General features: G+C 43.8%; 1 long non-coding RNA gene across 2 annotated transcripts in view; it reads right to left on the reverse strand.

Annotated features, from left to right (window-relative positions):
- LOC306930902 overlaps positions 1-27,658 on the reverse strand; it is a 97,161-nt gene that overhangs the window by 46,022 nt on the left and 23,481 nt on the right. For both annotated transcript variants that reach the window (XR_013790927.1, XR_013790928.1), the window contains exon 3: positions 13,177-13,252. This is a non-coding gene — a long non-coding RNA (uncharacterized lncRNA). The remainder of the gene's footprint in view (positions 1-13,176; positions 13,253-27,658) is intronic.

Below are 27,658 nucleotides of genomic sequence, written 5' to 3' on the forward strand. Positions count from 1 at the left end.
AAACTGTCGGGATTTAGAAGACGTTATATTTTGTAGAATCGTCCTCAGGTCTAAACGGGTTAAATGCAGTGCATGCAACGCACGCCAAGGACGCTCCCCCTTGCCCGGTCAAGTAATGACAATCGTCTTTAAGGAATAATGGCCTCGGCAACGCTTTTGAAAAGTTACCGGGGCTGCTTCCAATAATGAATTCCTGGTCGATGACACATTGATAGATTCCCATTCTTCAGACGGGGACAGCGTATAGCCGCAGTTTAATTGACAAGAAATGAATTCAGGAGGTTGGGGTGGGGGATAAGATGGTCGGGGAGGGAGGGAGGGGAGAAGGAAGGAAGGCAGGCGGGCGTGCGGGAGGGGAACTAAATTCTGTGTGATCAGCAAGGTTTCAAACAATCATTGGGCGAAGTGAAGTCTCCGCCATATCTATAAGTCATCGTGTTTTATAGGCCATTAGGATCTCTGGAGAAGGGGCCGTGTAGAGACCGCGGCTTTTTGTCGAAATTAAAATGTCAGAGTGGGAAGAAATAGAACAAAACAGAGAATCGGCAATTAATTACCTGGCCATAAAAATTCAATAATCAGGAGGAAGCAATGCTGTTTTCGGCACAGTGGCGGCACCCCCCTGATCACAGCAAACAGGAATGGAGTGCATTCATCTCTGCAAATTAGATTTCTAAATCTAAGGAGGAGTACACATACTGTACTAGAGAGGGAGGTGGCCTTTAGTGTTACAATGCTATACTGCAGGGGTATAGGAAACAGGCAGCCAAAACGGACCCCCCAGAAATAATATCTTGCCCATTAGATAATTTATTTTACATTTTTGAGAGGTGCCTATAAACTGTGCCAATGACTGGCCGTGCGTGTATGTCTGTCCGTCTCTTTAGAGCACGTACAGCTGCAATACCGCTGGCTGACCTAAAGTGGCACTGTTGAGCAGCCTAAAGGGCCCCGCGGCCCACCTCCGCTGCACGGATCATCATTGCTGGTTCATTTTGTGTGCCGTTGGATGCGGCCTATAGGGCGTCAATTTCCTAAGCGCCGCGGCTGACCGCTCAGTTCACACAGGTGTGATTTTTATCAGACCAACAGTCTCACATATAGGCTATTATGTCCAAACTATTCCCACCTAAAGAAGGTTTACTACGGCCTGGACGGTTAGCTCAACCGTCTGGGCACCTAGGCTGCTGAGCCAGCCTGACGGCGTGCCGCGGGTTTGACTCCCGATCCCGACGGCCTTTGCCTTTTCCTTACTGAGCAGCTCTGAAAATAGCAGATCTACAGGTTCACAGTGCGCCTCGCTGCGACACGTTGTGAGCTTGTAGATCGGCCATTTTCACTGCTGAGCTGCAATACAGGCACCTGTGACTCAAAAAGCCAGAGGAGCAATGCTGTTCGATAAAGAATAGTGCCTAATTCTCAACATTAGAATACAGTGGATACATTATGAGGCACTGAAAATTTTAACTTGCGGATCGTCAAACTGCACTGAGCCAGGCATGCATCATGGATCACATTTTGGGTGAAATTCAATCGTCCACGACTGTAGCAAATTTGCAACAGACGTTACGGCCTTGAGGTAATTGCTGCTAATGATTTTCAGAATAATACATGCCCTGAGGACGCGCCGATAGAAATTCAATAGTGTAAGTGTCGTTAATGTGTAAGAAGACTCATTGTAATGTAGCTTTCATTGACTTCTCTGTCGGCCTGTAGCTAGTTAGAAAACTGCCACAGAACGTGATTCTCTCACTGCCAAAAGAAAAGTCCCGGTGAGGCTTAATGGTAAAAACGGTTGGTTTGCTATACCCACTGCAGGAACTGTGCCAGAGTAAGCCATGTTGCTAGCTATGTGAATGCCAGCGATGAGGAAGGGACACCCGTGGAGATATTTCTGTTTGTTTAATCAAGCTCTGGGTTCTTCTGAAAGCAGTAGGGAATATAATAGACTCTACAGTGCTTCCCAACCTGTGCTCTGGGCCCCTCTTTGGGGCGTGATGAGGCCCCTGTGATAATGTTTGGTTAAAACACAATCCATGCCAATAGATTACAATAGAAACGCTGGCCAGGTGCCAGCGTTTCTATTGTAAAAAAAAAAGAAAATTAAAAAGATTAGGCCTATATATATATATATTCTTTTATTAAAGACGTAATATTACGTCTTGGAACAGGGGGTTTTAGTGCTTAAAGCGTAACCTGACGTTCCTACTGAATGTAGCCGATCTACAAGTTCACAATGCGTAACATCACAGCGCGGTATGAGCTTGTACATCGGTCGCACCGGTCTGCTACTTTTCTGATTACAGATCTACTCTGTTTTTAATCTCATTCAAGTTCATTTTAAAGTTTATCAGCACGCTAAAATATGCATCTGAAAACAACACTTTTGTTTTGTTGTTTTTCTTCTTTGTAATTATTAGTTCAAGCCCAAAATGTTGTGTTTTGTTACATTCCGAGTTGGCAGATCTTTAAATAAATACTTTTTGAAATGTCTATGGGAAAAATGCATGCGTCGTCGTCGTGAAAGGGGGCGGGACTGCGGCTCGATGGATCGGGTTGGGGAGACAACACGGGGGAGATCTGAAGGGTTTTGGGGACTGTGCCATGTGTCCCTATAGGTGCGGGAAGACAACCTAGGGAGGTCTGAAAGAGGAGAAGGAGTGGTTTTAATTTGAGGAATGCAGCGGTGCTATTTTTCACCCGGCGCTGTTGTCTCACATTATCTCGGTAAACATCCCAGGTACTAATATGATATATCGTCGAGCAGGCAGTGTTTCATCCTGCTCCTCGCCGTGATTGATGAACGACTGAGAGATGGAACCGGGACAGAGATTTATGGCCCGCCGGCACATGGAATATGTATGATTATCAGGTGCATGCTGAAAGCGGCTCGCTCTGAGTGATAGGCGTTGTGGGGAGAGAGCCTCGCTAAATGACTCCATTCCTTCAGAGGAGTCACTGGAGGGGGGGGGGGGGGGTCCTATCTCTGCTTCTATACGCTCTTGGAGACATGGCGATGGTGCAATAACCACAGATGTAAAACGCCTTACTTCATCCACTCTGTGCAGCTTAAAAAGCTAAAGATGAGGCCTGTACAGGCACCTTTTGACATTTAAAAAAAATGATTTCAATATTGGCAAAAAAAAACAGCACATCTAAAACAAGCTCACCGCAGTTAGTCACAATGCGACACATTTGGAGCTTTACACACATTAATCATACAAAAAAGTATTTACAGTAGGGCTTAAATGTAACATCTGTGCAAAACACAACTGTGTGCTTCCTTGCATGCGGGAGCACACGTGCAGGTATCAGCTTTTGTCAGATACCTGTCCTCCTTGACCACTGTCAAGGAGGACAGGACTTAAATGTGGCTATTCATGTCTTGGGCTTACCATCATGGTGTTGTTATACAGTATAGAGCGCCAAAGTCTGACGTCAATGTCGGTAGAAGGCAGTGAGGGCACAAATCCACGGGTTCATGTACTTTTTATTTGCATTGTAATCCCCATAGGGGGATTTTAGATCGCCTCATATACGTAAGTACTGTGTGCTTCACTCATATGGATATGAAGAATCAACTGACTGAGAGAAAATGCTATTATTACTGCTACTGAATTAGTTACATTTTCGCTAGAAACAGACTTAACTGTATCATATATGAGTGATTGACTGTCGCAAACGATACAGACGCCTCTCCCTGACAATAACGCAGAGACAGCTTGTTTATTTTTGGACCACAACGCTTATATGAAACGATTTTAAGATGAGCCCATGTTATTCTCCATAGAGAAATTACTTCCGTGAAGTGAACCATGCAGAACCAGGGGATGAGCGAGTGATGTCAGGACTTCGGCGCTCTATATATATACACACACACACACATAAATGGTGTATATAAGGCTCAAGCAATTTGAACTTTGATTGCACTCAATAAATCCAATGCATTCACTGTCTCCCACACCTACACACAAACAATAAAGGTGCCAACTGGAACCAAAAGTGGTTCTTCAGATTGATGCCTTTAAAAGAACCATTCATTTTAAATTGTTCCATAAAGAACCCATGACCACTTACAACCTATTTAATCAACCGGTGTCCCTCAGGGGTCTCTACTCGGTCCGCTCCTTATTTCTCTCTGCAGCACATTCCCTTTGTCCGAAATAGCTGATGATATACAAGCGTGTCACATTGCATTGTGGGCTTATAGATCGGCTATTTTCGATGAATGTTCACCTATGAAAACGGATGGACGGTTCTTTGCGGAAACCATACAGCCTTTTAAAAGAACCCTTATAGGGTCGGTAGTGCTGTCGCCTCACAGCTAGAAGGTCCTGGGTTCGATTCCCGCTCGGGACGCTGTGGGCGCTGGGGGTGTGTTCTCTCCTCCGCGTCATCAGTGCCCATACCCGAAGCAGGGTTGGCGAAGGGGCTTTTCTGTGTGGAGTTTGCATGTTCTCCCCGTGTCTCCTAGGGTATGTATACCCTCACAAAACATGCAGTAATCCTGGTCTCTAAACTACCTCCCCCTGGCCAGCCGGGGCGCCTGATGGAGGGGAAAGGAACTGGTTGGAATAACGTGTTCCTTCCACGCTCTACGTCCAACCAGGGAAACTGGTTGGACACCTGACATGACACATGACTTGGACACTCATGCATGAAGTTCAAGTCCGTTGCTCTCCCCAGGTTGGCGGAGGGTGTGTAGAGCCCAGGATCACATTAGATAGTTACAAAATCGTGGGATAAAAATTAAGTAAAAGAACCCTTATCTTTCTCTGTCTACCATGTCTTTGTCCAACCTTAATCCTCAGACACTTGAAAAAGGTGTTGGACGGTGATTTCGAAAAAGAAACGCCCGACACACCACAGTAGTTTGTCTTCCCGTCCAAACAGTAATTCTGTCAAGCATCTGATTTAGTTATAATACCCATTGGCATCCCTGAGTGCTTTGAACAGTCAGCTTCCTAATTGATCGATGGGACGTCGCAATAAATCCCCCCCCCCGATCCCCTCTGTGCGGTTTTATTGATCCTCCAGGACCGTTTGCTGCCTTGCGCGCGTATATGTCACTTCCTCTGCCCACACGCACGCTATAAGCATGACGCATATCGTAGCCGCGGAGGGCATGATCGCATACCGCGCTATCCGCATTATGTTGAATTACTATGTGCGAGCATGACTTGAACGGCACCCAGGAGAGGACTTGATTTTTCCGTTGCATTCTCTCCGCCTCAATTTAGATATTTACATGTGGGTTGTAAATAACACTAATGCACCCGGGCGGACTGGTCAGCTCAATGTTTATCCAGGCTACTTCCTTGTACATTTGCTTGACAATGTTGCTAATGAACGCCCCTCATGATGTCCAGTGCGGGGAACCGCAGTGTTGTTTTTGGCAGCAAATTTTGATTTTAGTTTTAGTCGTATAGTCTCTTGAATAGTTTTAGTCACATTTTAGTCACCTGGAATGTTTTAGTGTTAGTCTAGTTTTAGTTGACTAAATATCATGAGATTTTAGTCGACTAAATCTGCAGTTGATTTAGTCGACTGAAATGTATTTTGGTGGGCCTTGATGCCATCGTAATGACTGCTTTTACACTGAAAATAGCCGATCAACGCGTTGATCTTGAGCTTGTAGATCTGCCATTTTCAGCATGCAACTAAGTGTAAAATGACTTATACTGGGTCTCTTGTCCACTAGTCCCCTTCCTAGCATTTTAGTCTAGTTTTTATCTGTTGACGAAATTGTCAATACATTTAGTCTTAGTTTTAGCCATCATAGCTTAGTTTCCATTTAGTTTCCATTTAGTTAGGGTTAGACTTGAGCCTCCTCAGGAGGTATACAGTCTGCTCTGTCCATTTTTGTACACAGCCTCTGTATTGTCTTTCCAGTCCAGGTCTTTATTCAGGTGGACACCAATACCACTTATAGGATAGGTTCTTGGTTTACCTTATATCCTAGATTACTATTTCTATGCATTTGATAATGTTTACCAAATCACTCTGGATTAAGTGTCTGCTGAATGCCTAAATCCTGATACATTATGACAGTGTCACTTTGACAAAAAATAACTGATCTGCAAACTAACGTGGCTGTCTTTTTTTTTTATCACTTTTTAGGTTTTACCAACCGACACCTTTTAGGTTTAATCAAGTGACACCTTCTCGCAATAGTATAAATAATATAAATAAGTATAAAGAAGTTATAAGTATAAATAATGCTTAAGCCATTCACTATACATGCTCCGGCTAGTTTCCTATAAACAGGAGTACGACAACGGGCCACTTCTTGTTTTACGAAGGCGACACAGTCATTTAACAGGTTTACTGCCATCTGGTGGACGCAAGAGCCAACGCTAGACTGCCGGCCCGGATCTACTTCGTTTTAGTGTGTTGCACGCTGGATGCACGTCCGGTTTGGGCGGCCATCTTAGATGATAAATAATTAGCGTCAATGCTAGCGAGCTAAAATGAGTCCATCCTTGCTCTAGGAAGCGCCAATGTTCCAATCGAGATCACCGGATAATCAGAAAAGACCTCCGAACATCGTGCGTTTTGTCAAAACCATGGAGAGCTCCGTAGATTTAGAGTTATTCAGCTTTTTAGTCTGAATGGCTGCAGTGCGCGTGCGTGGAACCGGTCTACGATCGCTGAAGAAGGAAAGACCAAGCAAAAAAAAAGAAAGAAATCAGCGATCCGGTTCGATATCAATAATAAAGCTTATCTGACGTAACTTTCCGCCAATAGCACGGTTGCCGGTTGGATTCAAATTGGCGGAACATTCCGTCACGAGCAGTTAATTTGTTAAGAAGAATGCTCTTCTTCTTTTGAGATAATCAGTCTTACAAATCTAATTGTCTGGGATGTTGTGTGTGTATCCAGTCCATATTTCGCCCCTGCAGATTTTCGTCCTATATGGCAGACGGACGGACGGACGGGAGGCGCAATAGCTAGGGCTAGCCCCCGGAGACGTGACTCACCCCTCACATTCATGTGACAGTGGCACGTGTCCAAGTGCCGGCCGGCCATAGAGGTGGAACAATGAGAGGACTTGTCGTCTCATAATTGTAATTTAATAAAGATCTCACATGGTATCAGCAGGGCCCGACACCCAGGGCCTTCCGGCGCTTGTTAATGCAATTGTTCTGGTCAGACGGGCCCTGTCGCAAATCACGCTGAAAGTTAGGTGACAGGTAGCAGACCTCGTGGATACTTCCTGAGAGGCTCATGGCTCACAGTCTTTGGAACCGGGCCAGGAAAAACGGGCTGGACGAGGCCTGTTGTGTTGCCTTGCCAGACAAGAGAGCTCAGCCAGAAGCTATATAAGAGAGGAATTGTTGAAGAAGGGTAAAGATAGCATGTACGCAGAGAAGTGGTCTGGGACTTTGTCCCAATTATCATTATATATTTATTAAGGCAAATTTAATAGAGAACAGCAGTATTAGCAGTTCTGCTCTCTGCACAGGTGCACAATACGAAACAATCTGGAAGAGGTTTTGGACATAGATTACAAATAGAACGCATGCTCTCCCCCATCGGGAGGATCCAAACTTTGCACCGTATATTAGTCGGTAAACGGCGGAAAGCATCAGTGCACGCACCAGTGAACGTGGAAGGGTCAGGCAGCCTGTGTTTTTGTACCTCCTCCTCCCGAACCCAGTGTATGTTGTTTGCATCACCCAAATGTCAGGTCCACCGTTTGACGTGAACTCTTTCCAAATTAAAGGTCCGGGGAATAAACGACACACCCGATCCACCCACCCCCCAACCCCCCACACCCACCCAACATTCTTTTGTTTCACCTCTCTCTCACCGTGATGCTGATGTATGGTTGACATGTGACAGGCAGAGCTCCAGTAAAGCCCTGTGTACATGCCAAAATGCGTTTTACAAGCGCTGCTCTAATCAGACCCCGCTAGCCAGAGGCTCGTAAATCGCCCCTGCATGCCGTGTCTGGGAGCTTGGTGAACAAACGCACGCCATGCAGCTCACGGTCACACTGCCGAGGGGAGGCGGATATATAGCAGGCCATACCCCCCCCCCCCCCCCCCAGGGACGTGCACAAATAGATATCAAAAGGGGGCTTCAGCCCCTGCCCTTTTACCCAGTCTGTAAAACAACTGCCCTTCTCCAGAACCACGAATGCAGCATTTACTATGGTGAAAGAAATGCTCCTTTCCATGCCATGTCGGAAAAGGCAGCATTCAGGAGAATAGCTTTTTTCCCCCCAAAGCCTCCTGAACTTCTCCTGAAAAATGTCGTATACACCCCATCTCCACTAGCTAAAGAGTGCTGGGTTGCGCCCCGAAAATAGCAGATCTACAGTAGATCTATAGTAGATCTGCTATTTTTGTCCAAAAGTGCCCTCTTACGGGATTTCAGCCCCTGCCCCTCTAACACTCTCTGCACGTCTCCCCCCCCCCCCGCTGGGCAGGGCCAGCTCTCTGAGTGATGCCGGTGATATTTGAAGACAACGATAAGGACTGGAACAACTGACGACCTCTCCGTCACACACACACACACAGCACAAAGAAAAAATGAAGGAAAAAAAAAGATGAAGTGTAATAATTTATGCATCCGTTTAATCCGGCTGAGTGCATGTAGGCAAATGTTTGCATATAGTGCCACGATGTGCATGTTTTATGTTAGTTAACCCATTTCGACCAGAGACCAAATTCTACAAAATGTCTTCTCTAAATCATAAGAGTTTTCTGAAAAATCTTATGTTTCTATATCAGTGGTGGTCAAACTATTTCATGTCAAGAACCCCTAGAATTATATGAATTTGGCCGCCGAGCCCCACCTGAAAATATGTTCTTCTAGGGATCCCCATGAGAAGCACACATTCGCACCACATTTTCATGATTTTTCCCAAAAAATAGCAGATCTACAAGCTTGTAATGCGGCACTCTGTGCCGCGCTATGAGCTTGTAAAAAAAAACACCAAAAGGGGTTCCCCGTCCAGAATGGGTTAAGACGTATAAAGGAGGCCGTCCTCCGTGCTCGGATGCTCGCGGTCGTATGGGAAGTGTCAGGGTTGGCGGAAGGGCTGTCATTACATCACTGTTTATGATCACTACTGGAAGAATGCGTCGACGGGGAGCTCTCTCTCTCTCTCTCTCTCAGACTCCTGCCATTCTGAATTATCAGAATGATTCTGAACGTTCCTTTCCAACCGAAGGGGGGGAATGTGTCACCATTCCACTCTGGAAGTGGAACAGAGGTTGTTTTGTTCTTTTTAATCTCGGGCTGTAACCTTCAATGTCCTCCGCTGACGGGAAATGCAGTTTATCAAGTGGTGGATGACACCACGGGAGGTGATATATATACACAGGGACTGTACTTCCCCAGATAACTCTAATAGCACACAGCCCTGGCTCCGCCGCCGCTCCTTCCCTCGCTCGACCAATAGGGAAATTCCGGGAGGTAAGAGAGAGAAAAGAGGGGCTGATCAAATAAAATGGTACTTTGAAGTATGCGCTTGAATCCCAAGTTGACTCAGCCGGGTCCTCCAATGACATCGACCAATTAGATAAAGGCATCTTGTCATCTCCAAAGAGAGAGAGAGAAAAAGGGGTAAATGCAGGCAATGCCTTCGGCGTGCGAGTATATTCTTTTGATGAATTTTTTTTGGACTGATACCATGCCTGCCTTTTTTTTTTAAAATAAGGGTACAAGGTGTGCTTCCATCTGTGTGTGTGGTGTGTGTGTGTGTGTGTGTGTGTGTGTGTGTGTGTGTGTGTGTGTGTGTGTGTGTGTGTGTGTGTGCATGCGTGTCATTACGCATTAATGTTTGTTTCATTAAGGGTATTTCAGCATGTCTGCAACTCTGCACCCGTGTTGCGCGCACATGCGTGCGTGTGTGTGCGTTTGTTTGGGTGTGTCTAGTGAAATGATCTCAAAGTGTGTCTCTTCATAAACAAACAGACTCAGTGTGTGTCTCTCAGACAAGGCAAACATGTGGCTATTGGTCTCAGGCCAGAAGGGGCTTTGAGTGGGAGGGATGAGCACACTGCGGAGGTATGTGTGTCCACCACAAAACAGCCAGGGACACATGGCGTGCAGTGCACCATCTTCAGGGTTTAACGTAGAATAGCATTTTTACAGTTTAACGTCAAATCTCTCCAGCTCCTTGAGGCACGGAGAGAAAAGTGCGTACAGCTTTTCTAGGAAGCAAAGACTTTTGAAGAAGGCGATGATGATCTCCTGTTAAGTGCAGAAGCTCACACGTTATTTTCCTTGCAGCACTGGCCTTGATCATCCATGTTTACCGAGTCAAATCCAACCAGGCTAAGTCCACGGGGAGGCACGCAGCACTGGGTGAACTCAAAAGTTAAAAGTTAGAAAAATAGAGGAATTTAATGGGATAGGGCTGACAAGTACGAGATTTTTGTTTTTTTTATAAATCAATGGAGATGATCCTATCCATGCACACAGAGTATATAGAAGATTAGGTAGATTTAGCACTTTAGACATTTTGTGCCACTTCCAATCTTCAGATGCACTTTAAAGACAATTTAGTCTTATAGGCAAGGGAGCAGAAAACAGAGCATTTTAATGAGGACGTTTTAATGGGTTTCACCTCATACAGTTCCTCACATTTCCGTCACGGGTCTGATAAAAAATACCCAGAGAGAGAAAAGCTCATAACTGCTGAGAGTATATAGGCTGTATCCTGTATCCTATCTACGGAATCCAGGATCGTTTGGGCCTTTTCATTCCTAGAGAGAGAGAGAGAGAGAGAGAGGACGAGTTTGGGTTTACAATATGCTCACATGCACGCCATGCTCTCTCGGCTCTCCTCTCGCCTTCCGCTCCGCCAGTCAATAAGCAGACGACGGATTTGGCAGCGTTCTGTCTTATTTACAGGACATTTGTTGCACTTGACATTTATCATGGCTCCGGGGCCGTGAACTTCATGCAAACGCCACTGAAGCATTCAATGCCAAAGGGCCTGGGGCCTCATCCTGCCTCGGCATCATCACACAAGTCTTTTCACGCTAAGATAAATCACTTCCACTGGACCCCAAGCACACAGGGGCGAGAGAGAGAGAGAGAGAGAGAGAGAGAGAGAGAGAGAGAGAGAGAGAGAGAGAGATGAGGTTTAGTGTGTGGGGTGTTAACGTCAGAGGGATCCCCGGAGGTTAAGGCCATGCTCATTTCTCCCTTGTTAATTGCTGGGTGCGTTCACACAAATATCACTAACCATTATGACTGTCTGCAGCGTATGGTTAGGGTAAATCCGTTTTAGATTGCGGAGGGAATGTGACCACACGACTGCCCTCCATATGGGGTCACGGCCAGCGGACATGAAACGCCCCGCCTCCTTCTTTTCTGTCCGCAGTGTATTTGACCCCGACGGGATGGGCGGAGGTTTGTGTGTACGTGCGTGCTGGCATATAGCGGAGGGACGATTCGAGGTATATCGGTGCAAGCTATAATCAAAACACAGAAAACACTGTTAATCTTTGAGACAGTATCTACCATAGCCTGCACCTTGTTGTTGCCAGTCCTGTCACAGCTTGAGTAATTGGCTAGCTAGCATGTGTTAGATATATTAGTAGCATATTTTCAACTCTTAGAAAGGTCTGTTAAATTTATTTTTCCTCAGGCGACGGGAATGTGAGGAGTGACTGTTGAGAAAACATTAACATCGCTTGACCTTTTACCGAAGGCAGTAATATATATTGCAAGTTGATGAAAAGCAATTATGCACGCTTTAGAAAACGAACTTGGGCAATAACACACCGCCTACCTTTACCAATAATAGACAGACGCTATACGCCTCTAAAAAACAACCCACCGTTTGAATGTCTTTTCGAAAGCCTTAGCACTGTAACAATTTCCAATAAACGGCACGCTACCATAATTAAGTATCCTAGTCAGTAAACTTTATGGGAGCCTGTGCCGACTGCGGGCTGACAGTGAGGGAGCGGTATGGCCCCTCTGTAGGCAGAACAGTGCAAGGCTTATAGAGGCAGCCATTAAACATGGCCTGAGAGTGGAATGATGAACGAGCCAAAGGGCCTCACCAAAGCTTCCAGGCAGCTCCCAGGGCAATATATCCTCCTGCAGTCAGCACCAAATTATAAATCAGACGTCTCTCACTCCCATAAGTGATTCATTACTATTTATTGATGATAATTTACGGAAGAGGTTTTCGGATGCTTTTTATTTCGCAGCGGCGGTAATTTACAAAGTATGAATGAAAGAAAGAGGGAAAAAAAGCCAATGACAACAATAGCGCCGTATATTTTCTACTTGAATGTGGTAGCCGAGCAATCTGGAGAAAAAAATGTGATGGCCGGAGAAGGCTCATCGATTCAAATGCTTGATGTTCTCTGCTAAGGCAAGAGGATGACGCTGAAGAATTTGCTTGGAGGCTGCCTTCAATAGAATGCAATCAACCAAATGCAACACGGGCGCCCCGAATCCCTCGCTCTCAGACATGAGGCGAAACTGTGAAAAATCATTCCAACAAAATAACACGCGAGGCAAATGGAGGCTCCGCTATATCAAAGTATGCACAGAACAAACTCCAGAGACACCAACATAATTCTAAACGTGATCCTACTAGCAAAAAGCATAACATGGTTGATGTGACAGACAGATGCGTCATACAACCAGTTTACGTTGACAATACAGTATTGTACATTGCAGTGAAATAACACTGAGCTTTCTGTTTCCCAATTTCTTTTCTGTGCACAAATGTGCACACAACTTGTCAGAGGATTTGCAACTTGTAACACTTGAGGTGTTCATTTTGCACCAATCCCAATCTGTCTGTGTGTGTATTTAAAAAAAAACATATATTGATATTATTATTGTTACAAATTTAGTGTAGCCAATAATTCTTTACGCCCTTTTTCTCCCCAGTTTAGTCATGATGATTTCGTCGACTAAAGCTATCAACAAGCTCACAACGCGTCGCAGTTGTCGGCTTGTAGATCGGCTATTTTCAGCAAGTCATTGCGACGTCATCGAGGCCCACCAAAATACATTTTGTTCGACTAAATCAACCGTAGACTTAGTCGACTAAAATGTGACTAAAACTAAATGAAAACTAATCAAGAAACCATGACTAAAACTAAAAAGCAAAATTTGCTGCCAAAAACGCCACTGCAATGAACATTTCTGTGTTGTCAGTGTCACTGCTGTTGTGTCGTATCGACTCACCTGCTAGTGAGGAGGTCTTCGTCCTACTCCTCCCGTCCAACAACACTCCCTGCTGACAGGTGCCACTCCAGCCCTCCTGATGAAAAAGCAGTGGTGGAAAAAGTACTCAATTGTTTTACTTAAGTAAAAGTACCAATACTGCAATTTAGAACTACTTTGTTACAAGTAAAAGTACGGAATTGAAAATGTACTTCAGTAAAAGTACAAAAGTATCGGCATCAAAATGTACTTAAAGTACTAAAAGTAAAAGTATTCATATGGCAGAATGTCCCATTCAAAATGTGTAGAAAATATATTGAAAATAGCCGATCTACAAGCTAAAGTACAAATACCTCAAAATTGTACTTAAGTACAGTACTTAGGTAAAAGTACTTAGTTACTTTCCACCATCGTGAAAAAGGTTTGACAAACGCTGGATTATACAACCTGCACTCTGCCAAAGATGCTATTCTCCATATGCAGACCAACTTACCATATAAGTTAATGGCAAGGTGCTACCTAGGTGCAACTTCCATTGGCAGCCCATTCATCCAAACAGAAAAGTCTGATTGTATTAAACAACATCAAACTCACCAACATTGCAGCTGTACGGAAAGCTTGAATTATTCTCTTTCTATCCATTCATAAAAATCCACTGTAGACATGTTATGAGCTAGTGTCCTTGCAGGTGATTCTTTTTCTAAGTGCTGGAGTTTGGAAGTGCTCGTTAGATATCACTCAACTGCCCTGTGTACCACCTGTTTTGAATTAGCACATAATACAAGAGGCAGCAGGACATTGCTTAAGCTTTACTGAAAACGATTGCTTCCAAACTCTGATGGAAACATGGCCGTGGTCTGCAAATGGTCTATAGAGCGTCCCCTACCATGGACCAGGAAATGATTCTCCGTTCATTTTCCTCATAGACATTTCAGAAAGTATTTATTTAAAGACGTTTACGCCGCGGACAAAGCCAACTCGAGTCGTGACAAATCATGACAACAAACAAAAAAAATTGGGCCGAACAAATAATTAGAAAGAAGAAAAAAACGGCAGGTTACAACACTTTTTTGTTGTTTTTCTTCTTTGTAATTATTTGTTTGGTCCAAAATATAACATGTCAGGACCTCAAAGTTGAGGTCCTGGGAGGGACTTCTGGCAGTCTTCCGGGTGCTTCAAAACGCCACTGAGCAACTTCCACTGACATGAATAGCTGGGGGGGCGGAGCTTCGCGCCAGTTCAGTCTCTATTATATATATACTCTATGGGATGCTCACAAATGGATACTTGTGGGTGCTGAAAATGTTGACAGCAGTTACTAGGGATGCGCAATGTACTTTTACAATATCGCAAAATACTTTTACTTTAGCAATGCAGTCTCAGACTGCTGTGCTTCAAATATTTCCTTCTAGTCAAAAGGGATCATTCAACTTGTTGTCAGGTTGTCGTGTTAGTGTCGTTAGTGTTTTTCATTTCAACAATCCAAGTATAAAGCATGGTCTTGTTGTCATAGTAAATGCGACCTGCTGTCGCAGTTAAGCCCATATACAGTACAGTATGGAGATCCCTGATGTCATCAATATTGGCTAGAAACTCTACATCTGGCCTCAAACCCTTAGATCTCCAATGGATAAAATATGTCAGAACCTGTTCTGACATTCGATATGTTGATCCTTCCCCATCCGAAGAGGAAGGATTCCTCTTCGATGTCTTCCTTTTGACTGATACCTGTCCATTCAAACTCTAGACGGGCCTGCCCCAAAGTTATTAGTGCAGCCACGCCCGGCAGCCGGCGAAAACTAGAGTTCTCAACGGGCCCGAAAATGAAGGCCCGGCCCTACCTGGGCCCTCATCAAACCCTGCACACTCAAGAGAATGTCTACGGCACCCCTGGACTTGTGTCATGGCACCCACTTTGAGAGACCGTTATGTTAGCAGCAAACTATAAGGCAGAAACAGTATTTTGTTTACTTATCACGAGACATATTGTCATAGCAATATTCAACAATGATTGAATTGTTATCGTGTGATCTCCTAATAGCGTGCAGGCCTAGCAGTCTCCACACATCACATATCACAGCCCCAGGAACAGGTCAGTGGAGATGACACTGAGGCTTCCCCAGGCACTCCTCTGCTTGGCTGATGAGGCCTAAACACCACAGCTACGCTCAACATTTACAAAAGACCCATAATATGAGTTCTCCCTCCATATTATGGAGGGAGGACTGGAGGACTCTGCATCACACCTGTCAAAGTCAAAGTTGTACGATTAGTCACACACGTTACCGCAGTGAAATTTGTTCTCCGCATTTGACCCATCTCTTGGAGCGGTGAGCCGCAGCGTGCGCCACTCTCAGGAATCATTAGTTGATTTGACCCCCCAATCCAACCCATTGATGCTGAGTGCCAAGCAGGGAGGTATTGGGTCCCATTTTTTACAGTCTTTGGTATGACCCGGCCGGGGATCGAACCCCCGACCTCCCAGTTTCAGGGCGGACACTCTAACCACAAGGCCACTGTCTTTATAGAACCTGGGGTTCTATAAAGACTCTGGCCCACAACATACAGGAATGGAGATCCTTTGTTGCTGCCTTACATGCCAGCCAGCATAAAAGGCACTAAGTAAGAAAGTTTGTTTTTATTTGTTGACGAAATTATCAATATATTTTGTCATAATTATTGTCCTCATACTGTAGCTTAGTTGTTCTTATTTTTTGTTGCAGAACATTTTTCGTCACAGTAATATTCTACGAAATGAATACGGTTTCCAACAGACTTAAATTCTTTACTCTGCGCGTCTAAGAAGGTGGATGAAGGGACAGAAACGGGAGCGAGCAGTGCTGTGTTTTGTCCCCAAAGTATGCTGTATTAAAATATATATATACTTTCCGCCATGTCTCTCAGTGAAATGTAATTCCAGCACACCCTGGGTGAATTAATTAATTACCAAGCTGGCTTGGTATCAAAGGTAAATATGATTTAATTATATTCCCCGTGTCTTTGTTAAGAAGCCAACTGTCAGCCACGGGGTAAGTGGAGCTGTGGCCCTCAGTGGCGCCCGAGGCAAGCGTGTGTGTTCGTGCACGCATGTGTGCGTGGGTGCGCGTGTGTGTATGTGAGAGAGTGTGAGAGAGAGAGAAAAAGACAGAGAGCAACTAAATGGGAGACAAAATCAAATGAGAGTATATGGTGCATGCATGTACTGTGTGCTTATGACTGACTGACTGTCTGTCTTTCTTCCATTTGTACACGATTTCTCAGAAATGTTCAAAAGAAAATCAAATATTTTTCAAAATAAATGTATAAAACTAAAACTAAATGATTATTTTATTTTCCTTTGTATGGTGAAAGGAGCTGATCTACAAGCTCACAGCTTGGTCTGGCATGTTTAGGAATATGACTCATATAATATATACTTCTAAAGCATACACAGCAGAGTGGTTTATAAAGCTTGTTTGAGATTTGTAATCTATCACTCTAAACTTATCTGTGCTGTTATGCCTTTGTAGCAGGTACGTTATCTTTGAGTTTTAATGCATTTTAAAGTGCATATTGATGTGAAATGTCTAGCCAACTAGACGTCACTTCTTTTTCACTGGAGAAAAGAATTGATTTATGAACTTAAACTTAAATGTCTCAACGGTGCACACTGCAAATTAACCAACTTCGACTCACTCGCACATCTCACTTTTACACAACGTGCACATCTGTTGGGTAATGTTATAATGACTAATCGGCAAAATGCATAAGTGAAATCTAAAAATAAAGCTACTTATGGAAACGTTCCGTTTATGAATGATATATGAAACTGAAGCCGTGAGTGGAGCATGTAGTGATTCCAGTTAACAAATCCAGAGTCATAAGAAAACCAAAGTTTGGGAATCTGGATGCAGCGGACACTACAATGCAGCCTGTATTGCTCGTTTTCTTTTGTTAATTATTTTGCTTTTTACACCCTTTTTTCTGCCAAATGTAGTCGTCATGTCAATCGATTCATCCCCACACATCTGTGTGTCGTCACTTCTGTTGTATCCTCCTGACTGACCCGCCAGTGAGGAGCCTCCACCGGGAGGATGTAGAGCCTTCGTATTAATACTTACTGATTTTGACATCAAATTTTGATTTTAGTTTTAGTCGTAGTCTCTTGAATAGTTTTAATTTAGTTTTAGTCACATTTTAGTCACCTGGAATGTTTTAGTGTTACGTCTAGTTTTAGTCGACTAAATATCATAAGATTTTAGTCTAAAAATACTAAAATGTATTTTGGCGGGCCTTGATGCCGTTGTAATGGCTGACTTTACACTTGCTGAAAATAGCCGATCTACAAACTTGTAGCTTGTAGATCTGCTATTTTCAGCATGCAACCAAGTGTAAAATGACTTATACTGGATCTCTTGTCCACTAGTCCCTTCCTAACAACGTTAGTCTAGTTTTTATTTGTTGACGAAATTGTCAGTATATTTAGTCTTGGTTTTAGTCATCATAGCTTAGGTTTCATTTGGTTTCCATTTAGTTTTCGTCAGTGAAAAAAGGTAGTCGGACATTTTTCGTCTTAAGTTTTAGTCGACGAAATCAACACTGCCGCCCAACACTCCCTGCTGAGAGGTGCCGCCCCGGGCCATAGTAGCATAGTGTGTGCAGTGACAATCCCTCGCCGGGCTTCCCTCCCCCCCGAGCATGGTCCAATAAGGGCCTTTCTAGGCCCCACCTCTCTCCCTTTGTTTATATTGTGTTTTAGAATCCAAGATGGCCGCAGCACCAGGAGGGGGTGGGGCGGAGATGAGTGGGTGGGGTTGACAATATGCCCTTACTGGGCTGTGTTCACACATTCAAGACACCTGTCTTGTGTCTGTGTTTAATGGCCGCTCCAATGCATTTCCAATGGAAGCCCATATGGTTTGACCAAACATTTTGTTTTGATGGGGGGAGGGGGGCACAACACATCCATCAAAGCTGTGTTCAGACACAAGTCAGGTGTCAGACACAAGGCAAGTGTCTTGAATGCAGCTCAGTAAGGGCATATGTCGACCCCGCTCGCTCACCTCCGCCCCACCCCCTCCTCCTAGTGCTGCGGCCATCTTGGATCCTAAACACAATATAAACAATGTGAGAGGGGAGGGGCCGAGAAAGGTAACTTATTGTGTATGTGTGTAGAATAGATGCTCGACAAGGCCGGATGCACCACCGTGGATTCTAACCCACAACCTCCGTGGTGGTGAACAGGCACTGCTCCTAACTCTAGACCCTAAATAGACTTACAGAATCAGATCACGTGTCCATATATATTTTTGACTAGAGATGCACGCTAGAATCGGTAGCGTATTGAAATCGGGCCATAAAAGTGCCATATTGCTATCGAATCGGTCTCATTGATGACACAATAATTATGTGACCGTCAATGGGTTGTACTCGCAGAGCAGTCAGTCTGCCTGTCTCTGTCTCTGTCTCTTTAAGAGCGTCAGCTGTTAGTGGGGTGGGGGGGCTTACCATCTACTTTCACTAGCAAAGCAAGACATTTAAATAAAAGTTCAATACAAATATAATATAATAATGTCAAATATCGGTATTGGCCGATATGACCCTGCAAATAATCAGACATCTGATCATAATTTCTATATCGTGGCAATTGTGCATCTCTATTTTTAAGGGGCGTTAACACCAGCTTTTGTCCCCACACGTCTCAAGATTTGCCATTGATGGTGAACGGAACAATGACGTCAGAATTCCGCTAAATTAAACATCAAAACATTAAACGCCAACATTGAAGGGAAAATTTACGTCATATGTAAACGAGCAAATCAGCTAAACCAATCACAAGCAACAGGCATTCTGAGTATGAGATGATGCATGATGATAAGAGCTGATAATTCCACTAAATAAGACGTATATTAAACATCAACACATTAAACGCCGTTGTCATTGAAGGGAAACATTAAATATAATTTATACAATATAAATATATTGAATGTTTTTTTTTTAAAACATTGTATCATGGTTAAATGATAATAACACGATAACAAGAGCGCCCCTCATTTCACACGGGTGTTGATTTTTTGACTATTATGTCAGACATAATGGTCCATTAACCCGTCCACAGTAATGTGGCCACCCATCACATGGATATAATGGTCTGGTCTATGGAGGTACTGTAGTAGAGAGCCTGTCAATGGTCACCCAGAGGATATGGTCACGTGCAGGCATCGACTAAACAGTCTGGGAAAGTGATGCGAGCACGAGGAGCTTACAGTGTCTCACACTATGGCTGCTATAATAAAGACCCAGTGCAGGACTGCTTTGAACATAAAACATTGTGAATGGAATACAATTAGGCCTGTGTGTTTTGAAAGGCGCCAGCCCCTCCAACGCATGGCTTTTGATGGCAGTCAGTCACGTATATGGGATGTTGAGGATATTACAATGTTAGCACTTATGAACATAAATCGTTTGCCAGCCATGAGTCTATGGACTTTAATGTTTGCTTAGTGCACTAAATGACCACGTAAGACGGCATGTGGCCAATATGTAAATGCAGTGGGCGCCCCCTCACTTCACAAGAGGGTGATTTTCACTCCAATGTCTGCTATCATTACCAGCGTACACGATCCGACAGAATTACGGCCCAATAATAAAGCATATAATACAGTTCTAAGGAATCGATCATTGATCAATTAAATGATAATCAGTTTTCTATGGTGTTACAGTAGTCTATCAAGAAGTCAGTCAATCACCTATGATAGGATGTCTCCACTGATTTTACTTTTACTATACTCCACTACATCTCAGAGGAAAATATTGTAATTTGACTCCACTACAATTACATGAAAACTTTAGTTACTAGTTACTTTGCCATTTGAAAATAGCCGATCCAATGTTTTCAACGGTTTTTTATTCATTTTGAACTTGTGAAATGGGACATTCTGCACAATGAGAACTTTAACTTTTTGTACTTTAAGTCTATTTTGATACCAGTACTTTTGTACTTTTAATCAAGTGCATTTTTTATTCCGGACTTTTACTTGTAACAGAGTATTTATACATTGCAGTATTTTTCTTTTTTGGCTTTCGCCTTTATTTTTTTGATATTTTTTTATAGAGACAGGCAGTAGGCTGACAGGAAATGGGGGAGAGAGATGGGGGAGTGACATGCAGTAAAGGCCGTCGGGATCGGGAGTCGAACCCGTGGCACACTGCCACACTCGGACTACCAGCCAAGATGCCTGGACCGCTGAGCCACGGCCCAGATACATTGCAGTATTGATACTTCTACTTAAGTAAAACATTTCAGTACTTTTTCCACCACCGCGTCTCTGTGGTTATAAGGATCGTGTCTATCTTCACGTCTTCAGTGACTGCTGCTGTGTACAATGAGGCGTATTATTCCAAATAGAGTGTCATGTCAGATGACAAAATATGACAAATGATCATTACCGAACGCGAGGCACACACATACCGTAGTTGTTATGGGGCCCCTATAGCTGTCACCATGCGGCCAAAGCAGCCGTTTATAGCGCGGAGGGAGGCCTCGGACGAAACAATCTTCTGACCAAACGAGGTAAAAGGAGGCATAATTGGAAGCCCATTACCAAATTGAAAAACGGGTGCCTTTTGTTTTAACTGCGTTAGAATCGACGCGGTGGCCGCCCCCCCGTCCCCCGTCCCCCCCCACACTCCGCAGACCTCGGCATCAAACCGGCAAGGACTCAATAATTATAATGTTCAGGATCCCTTTCTGAGGGGCGAAGGGAGGAAATCAATAGAACTAAGGACAAAGAACCTATAGCCCATCACTTAATTCTCTTATCACCGTGATTTAGGGGAAGAGGGGGGATGTTAAATAACTGTAAATCTTTATCTATGACTTTGAGGGTGCTTTATGGCAGTTCTTACAGCAGTCTCCCGGACAGAATGTCCATACCTTCCGCCGAACACAACAATTTATAGCTTTATTACCCTTTGTCTTAAAGAGCAGGGAGACATAGCAGGGAGGAAGGAGATAACAGCCTAGCTGCCGCCTGGCACACATGGGAGGTTGGAAAAAGAAGAAGGGGGGGTTGGGGGGGTGGAGAAAGAATTGGATGCCATCATCAGAAGAGACATATCTCTGTGACAGTTTTATGGGCCAGGAGCTGTGTGGCTTCTATTTTTGGGTGGAGGGAGAGGAGGGAGGGGGTGGGGGGGTATTATTAAACCCCCTAACTCTCATTCTACCACCTGTGCTCTAGTCTTTATCAGTGGTTCTAAACTAGGGGTCCTTGCGGGTGTTTCAAATTAACCAATTTGAACCCTATGTTGTGCGTTGGTTATTTGAAAATAGAAAGAAAATATATTAAGCTCACAACACATTGCGATGTGCTAACTTGTGACTCACAACACATCGCAATGTGCTGTGCGGCCAAATACATATCAATTTGAGGGTCCTTGTAAGAAGTTTGAGAACCACCACACGTGCGCGAGCACACGCACGCACCAACGCACGCACACACACATGCACGGTGGCCGCCCGAAGAGTCTCACCTCTTGTGGACTGAGGGAAATTAAATTTTAGGACTTATCGATGTGACCATCAGATTTACCTTCGCTGTTCACATGTCTAACACCCCCCCCACACACACACACACCAGAGGTCACAGGGACGACTTCTCCAAGAAGGGAAGGCTGTATAGGAAAGGAGGGGGGGTGGTGTGTGTGTGTGGGGGGGGGGGGGGGTGTCGAGTAACTAAGTATACATTTACTTGAGTACAATTTTGAGAAACTTTTACTTTACTTGAGTCTATTTCCATTTGTTGATACTTTATGATCCAATGGCCAAATCAATTTGGGGGTCCATGGCGACTAAACTACCGCTCTACACCAAACCTCTTCGCCGAAAATAGACGAGCAACTTTAGTCTATTTTCTTCTCTGAAATGTCGCCTTGGGGGTGGGGGGAGGGGGGTGTCTGTGGACAGCGTGAAACAGACACTGAAGAGTGTTTTTCAGCAACAGAGTCATGGGTTCCTCCGCGCTGGGCAGATGCTTCCTCATACTTTGCGGCGGGCCGCTGACAAGTGGCTTATTGTTTCCCTTGATAAGGGTACAGTGTTCCCGGTAATGGGAATTAGAGGGAGGCGTAAGTCACCAAGACGCAGGGTTGAGAGACCGAATCAATAGATAATGGGAGATTCCTCATGGATGCTAAAGGCACGGTTATTATCCCAGGCCGTTAAAAAGAGCGCGGCCCCTTATTTGTCTTCGGGGGCAACAACCGTGCTCGAGTCGCGGACATCATCGGGCGTGCAGGCTAGAAATATCTGTGACACTGTACTTGAACCCCCCGCGCCGTTACGAGGGCTTCATAACGTTGCCTCACAAATGACCTTCAGACCCGTGTGTGCACGACTTATACGACAGCTCAATCTGGAGCCACGTTGACGTATAATGACACCGCTTCTACTTGTTATGTCAGTCAGTGTGACATGGAAGATCATATATCATTCATACAATTATGTAATTGGGAGATCCAAGGGTCAGAGGGTCCTTTGACGAATGAACAATCAAAATCAAAGTACAATTTACAGTTTGGGCATTTGGCAGACGCTCTTAATCCAGAGCGACTCACAGTAAGCAAGAACAAAAACATGGTAATACATCAAATACATAAAAAAAATAGTCATCATGAATCATACGTAAGCACCCAACAGTGGAATATCTATATAATGAAACTATATGTATACACTATAGAGTGCTATGTCTACATAAAATGCAATCTAAGTTACTTAAGTTTAGCCTTTGCGTACGCCTGTAAGGTCGCCGAGGCTTGGTCAAGTGCTACGGCAAGTGCTACAAGTACAAAGGTATTTTAGCCTTTTGGCTACAGTATGTGCGATAGTGCAACTGCAAGCCAAAGTTCAGAGGCATTATACTGCCCAAAAGATACTTAAGTGTCTCTAAAGTAAAACTGGCCACACAACATTTTTCTTGTGACAAAAAAAATACCCTAAAAGGATCAGGGAGTAAATGATTTTGTGTCATCCTAATGTCACTACTGTAGTTTATTAGGGAGTACAGAGATCGTTTATAGCCATTTCAGATGTGCAGTTCGCTACACGGGACTTAACAGCGAGTGCCAGAATGTTTAGACAGTCGGATGAAAAGAGTATTTGAAAGTTCAATTTATTCGACAGCTAATAAGTCGTGTGACACCATCTGAACTGTCCAGACGGACGCACTATAAAGCAAACCCCATCTGCTAGATTAAAAGACGTGCGCTCCATGGGAATTATTTACAAATACCATTTGACCCACGCGGTTCTGTTCAATAGGGGAAAGAGTGTTTACAGTGTTCCCGACGAAAACCCCGGGATCAAAGAGGCGTCCGTTTGCATCCTGCAGGTTGATAAGTTATGGCCAGCAGCTGCTGCGACTGGAGCTGGCTGCTGGCCACGGGCCAGAAACTCACACTGAACAGTGGAAGACAGGAAGGCAGCACAACAATGGTGTTCTCAGGTGATAGACACCAGATGTTGGACAGCTACGGCTCGTACGGCAACATTAAAGGAGTTTTTTCTTTCTTTTCTTTTCTTTTTTCTCCCTCTGCTCAGAATGCAGGTGCGAGCTGTGCAAAGTCGTGGCCCTGCAAACTGCACTCCGAGTGTAAGGTCCCGAACACAGATCTCACATTATAAACAGAACACACACACCGACTGGGGACGAATATCGCTGAAGAATACAAGCAAAAGAACAGTTCTATTCTGTACCACCAGGGAGATGAACTTATAAGAACCACTTATATAAGCCCAGTTTCAAAAGTATCGAAAATAGCTGAAAAAGCCAGTACACCTTTCTGTAAATATATCTTCAGCTGCAGGCTATTGGGAGGTGTTACCGACATGTAAATGCATTGTTTTTGTGTTATTGTATGTCGATGGTACCACAATGGAAACAAGCCGACCAGGGCTTTTGGTGTCATCATTTCAGCAGAGCTGAACCCTACTTCCGTACTGCTAATAAACATGTTACAGTATTCAATCAATCAAGTAGATTTGTGAACATTTTTGATTGAAATGATGTGAAAATATTTGAATATGTTTGCCTATACAATGACATGCTCAAAATAGGAACGGCAGGTATATATTAAATATCTCTGCTGTCGGGAGGAAACCTCATAACTCCAAAATGTTCATTTTTCAGGAAATTAAGAAAACCTTATATTTTTAAAACAAAGCAATACAGCCTCATCAAAGTTGGTGTTGTAACTTTATATATTGTCAATTACGTCCATGAGAGGGGGAGAGGTGGTGGAGTTAGTTGCTTTAGCAGACCTTTTGAGGGTCCAGTGGAGTTACAGCAAGAGGTTTTGTCCAAAGCACTTTTTACTACTTTCCATTGGTTCAATATTTTCGAAACAACACACAGACGTAAAGGGTGTTCAATAGCACTGATTTATGTCAAAAAAAAATTCTCATGGTGACAGACACATTGTGAGCTGAATATCTATAATTTCCCCCTGCAACTGAGTAGGAGTTAGTAGTGCATGTAGTTTCATTGTTTGTTTTGGTAGACGTGGATGTTTTTGGGGCCAAAACACCACCAAGAATGCAGAGAGTTTCTGCAGGTAAACACCAGGCACCACCACACCAGTGTTGTTTTTGGCAGCACATTTCTTTTAGTCTTAGTCATAGTCTCTTGAATAGTTTTCACTTAGCTTTAGTCACATTTTAGTCACTTGGAATGTATTAGTGTTAGTCTAGTTTTAGTCGACTAAATATCATAAGATTTTAGTCAACTAAATCTACAGGTGATTTAGTCGACTAAAATGTGTTTTGGTGGGCCTTGATGCTGTCCTAATGACTGATTTTATACTTGCTGAAAATTTTCAGCATGCAACCAACCAAGTCTAAAATTACTACTTACTGTCTTTTACTTATACTGGATCTAGGGATGTCCCGATCACGTTTTTTTGCTCCCGATCCGATTTCCGATCATTTGATTTTGAGACATACCGATCTTTCCCGATCCGATCTTTATATTTTTATATAAGACTTATGCCATATCACAATAGAAAATATCCTAATCTATGTCACTCTAGTCTGTTGTGTTGCCTTTCAATTATTGAAAGGCAAAATGTGACTATACTTTTATTAGAATGACTGTCATTGTCGGTTTTTTTCTTTCTATGAAAGCATGGAATCATAGCAAAATAATGATGTATTGGTTAATTAGAGTGAATACAGTTCCACAGTTTATAAAGAAGTCAAGTTAAAACTCTTAAAGAGTATCTCTCTCATTCAGAGAGAGTACTACAAACACCTATTATGTCATCATGCATAGCAGGGGTGGATGTTTTCATATAGGTGTTTTTCACGCCTCCGAGTGTGACTAGTCTTTGATGATCTCTGACAAATAGCATAAACACAACAGTTTTTACAAAATCTCACTGCTTATACATCTTTCTTTGAGATTTACATTAGACAATAAAAAACCCGACCTTTTCTCCCCGATTCCGATCTTTTGAAAATCATGTGATCGGAGCCGATTTGCGATCCCCCGAACGGTTTCATGTCAAGGACCCCCAAATTGACACTAATTAGCCCCGCGGACCCCCATTTGAAAAGATATGCCTGTTTAATGTCAAGGACCCCCAGTTTGACATGCATTAGGCTACGGATCCCCATTTAATGGCATTTCTATCTTTGGGACCACAATTTATATTATAAAATCAATGTTAATTCAACTCTGAGAGTGTACAAATGCAACCAAATGGACCCATAAGGGTCCATTTGGTTCCAAACTATAATTTAGCTGGGCGACCCCCTGGAATTCCCTCAAGGACCCCTGGGGATCCCCGGACCCCACTTTGGGAACCACTCCTACAGAGGGAAATGGGTTAAAAAAAAATACATATTGTAGTTTTGTTATGAAAACACATGCAGTCCAATGTTACGTACTATGCCTTTAAATGCTATCCCAGCAGGCCCATGCAGTGTTCTAGGACAGCGCCCCCTGTTGCCCTGGAGTACACTAGCGCAGTAGCCTCGGTCCCCGCCTTACTCATCTGCGAAGAGAAAAGCCTCATGGTCACAACCTAAAGGCTGAGGGTGTATTGGCGGAAGTGTCAGGGACAGAACATCCATCCGATGTATTTCCCCCGGATACGATATTTTGTCGACCAATCACAACACTTGTTTCATTCACGGTGAATGTTAACTGATTTGTAAAGCGTCAACGTAATTTCCTTGAGCGGTACTGTCGTAAAATTCCTGCAACTTTGGCCCCCCCAAAAAATGATACACTCTACAGCGTAGGTCTTCCCCGGCGTGCTAGCTCAGTGGTTCTCAACCAGTGGTCCTTGAGGAGGTTCCAGGTGGTCCCCAGCTAAATGATGGAGAGTTGCTAACCAAATGGACCCTTATAGATCTTTAAACTCTTCTAAAAGAGTCTAAAATGAAACCAAATGGACCCGCTCCCTATACTACAGTAATTCCTACACTGACGAAGGTGTGCACGCCGCAACGCGCTGGACAAAATATTATCCGACGATAACAAAATATTCAATGTTTTGGGTCTGAGACACAAAATATCATCAAATGGTGCAGGTCCGGTGCTCAAATGCTGAATAAATAATGGACCTTGATATGGAAAAAGGTTGAAAAGCACTGCACTAGCTTTTTCTACATATTTGGTGGGAAATAGCACAGTTCACAATGCCTTGCATTGTGTCGTTAAAATGGTGGAAACTGATTTTGATGCTATATATTAACACATTTTGCTGGGGACCCCCTGGGACCCCCTCAAGTAGAGCTGTAACCCCACTTTGAGAAGCACTGGTATAGAGCGTCGCAGTCCCGCCCCCTACCATGGACCAGGAAATGAAACCCAATGCATTTTTCCCATAGACATTTCTACACATAAGTATTTATTTAAAGGCGGTTACACCACGGACAAAGCCAACTCGAGTCGTGACAACTCATGACAACACAAACAATATTTTGGACCAAACGAATAATTACAAAGAAGAAAAACAACAAAAAAAGTGTTGTAACCTGCCGTTTTTTTCTTCTTTTTAATTATTTGTTCGGCCCAAAAAATTGTGTTTGTTGTCATGATTTGTTACGACTCGAGTTGACTTTGTCCGCGGCGTAAACGTCTTTAAATAAATACTTTCTGAAATGTCTATGAGGAAAATGAACGGAGAATCATTTCCTGGTCCATGGTAGGGGACGGGACTGCGACGCTCTATAGAGCACAGGGTGTGTACGTATGCGTGTCTATCTGTGTACGTGTGTGCATATAGCATGCACGGCGCGCGTGCGTGCGAGCATGCATGCGTGCGTGCACGTGGGGTGGGGGGTGTTGGCTTGGGGGTGAGAGGGGGTGTGTGGGGGGTTGAGAATGATTACTCACTGCCGCCGAGTGACACCCTTAATAAATTAAACTCCTTTGCCTTCAACTTTTAAAGGCAAATGCATATTGCGGACATCACTCCAGAGCGTGCCCTGTGTGTCCGTGCGCTACAGCCTGGGATA

This window comes from Electrona antarctica (assembly GCF_951216825.1).
Source record: "Electrona antarctica genome assembly, chromosome: 10".
NCBI lineage: Eukaryota > Metazoa > Chordata > Actinopteri > Myctophiformes > Myctophidae > Electrona > Electrona antarctica.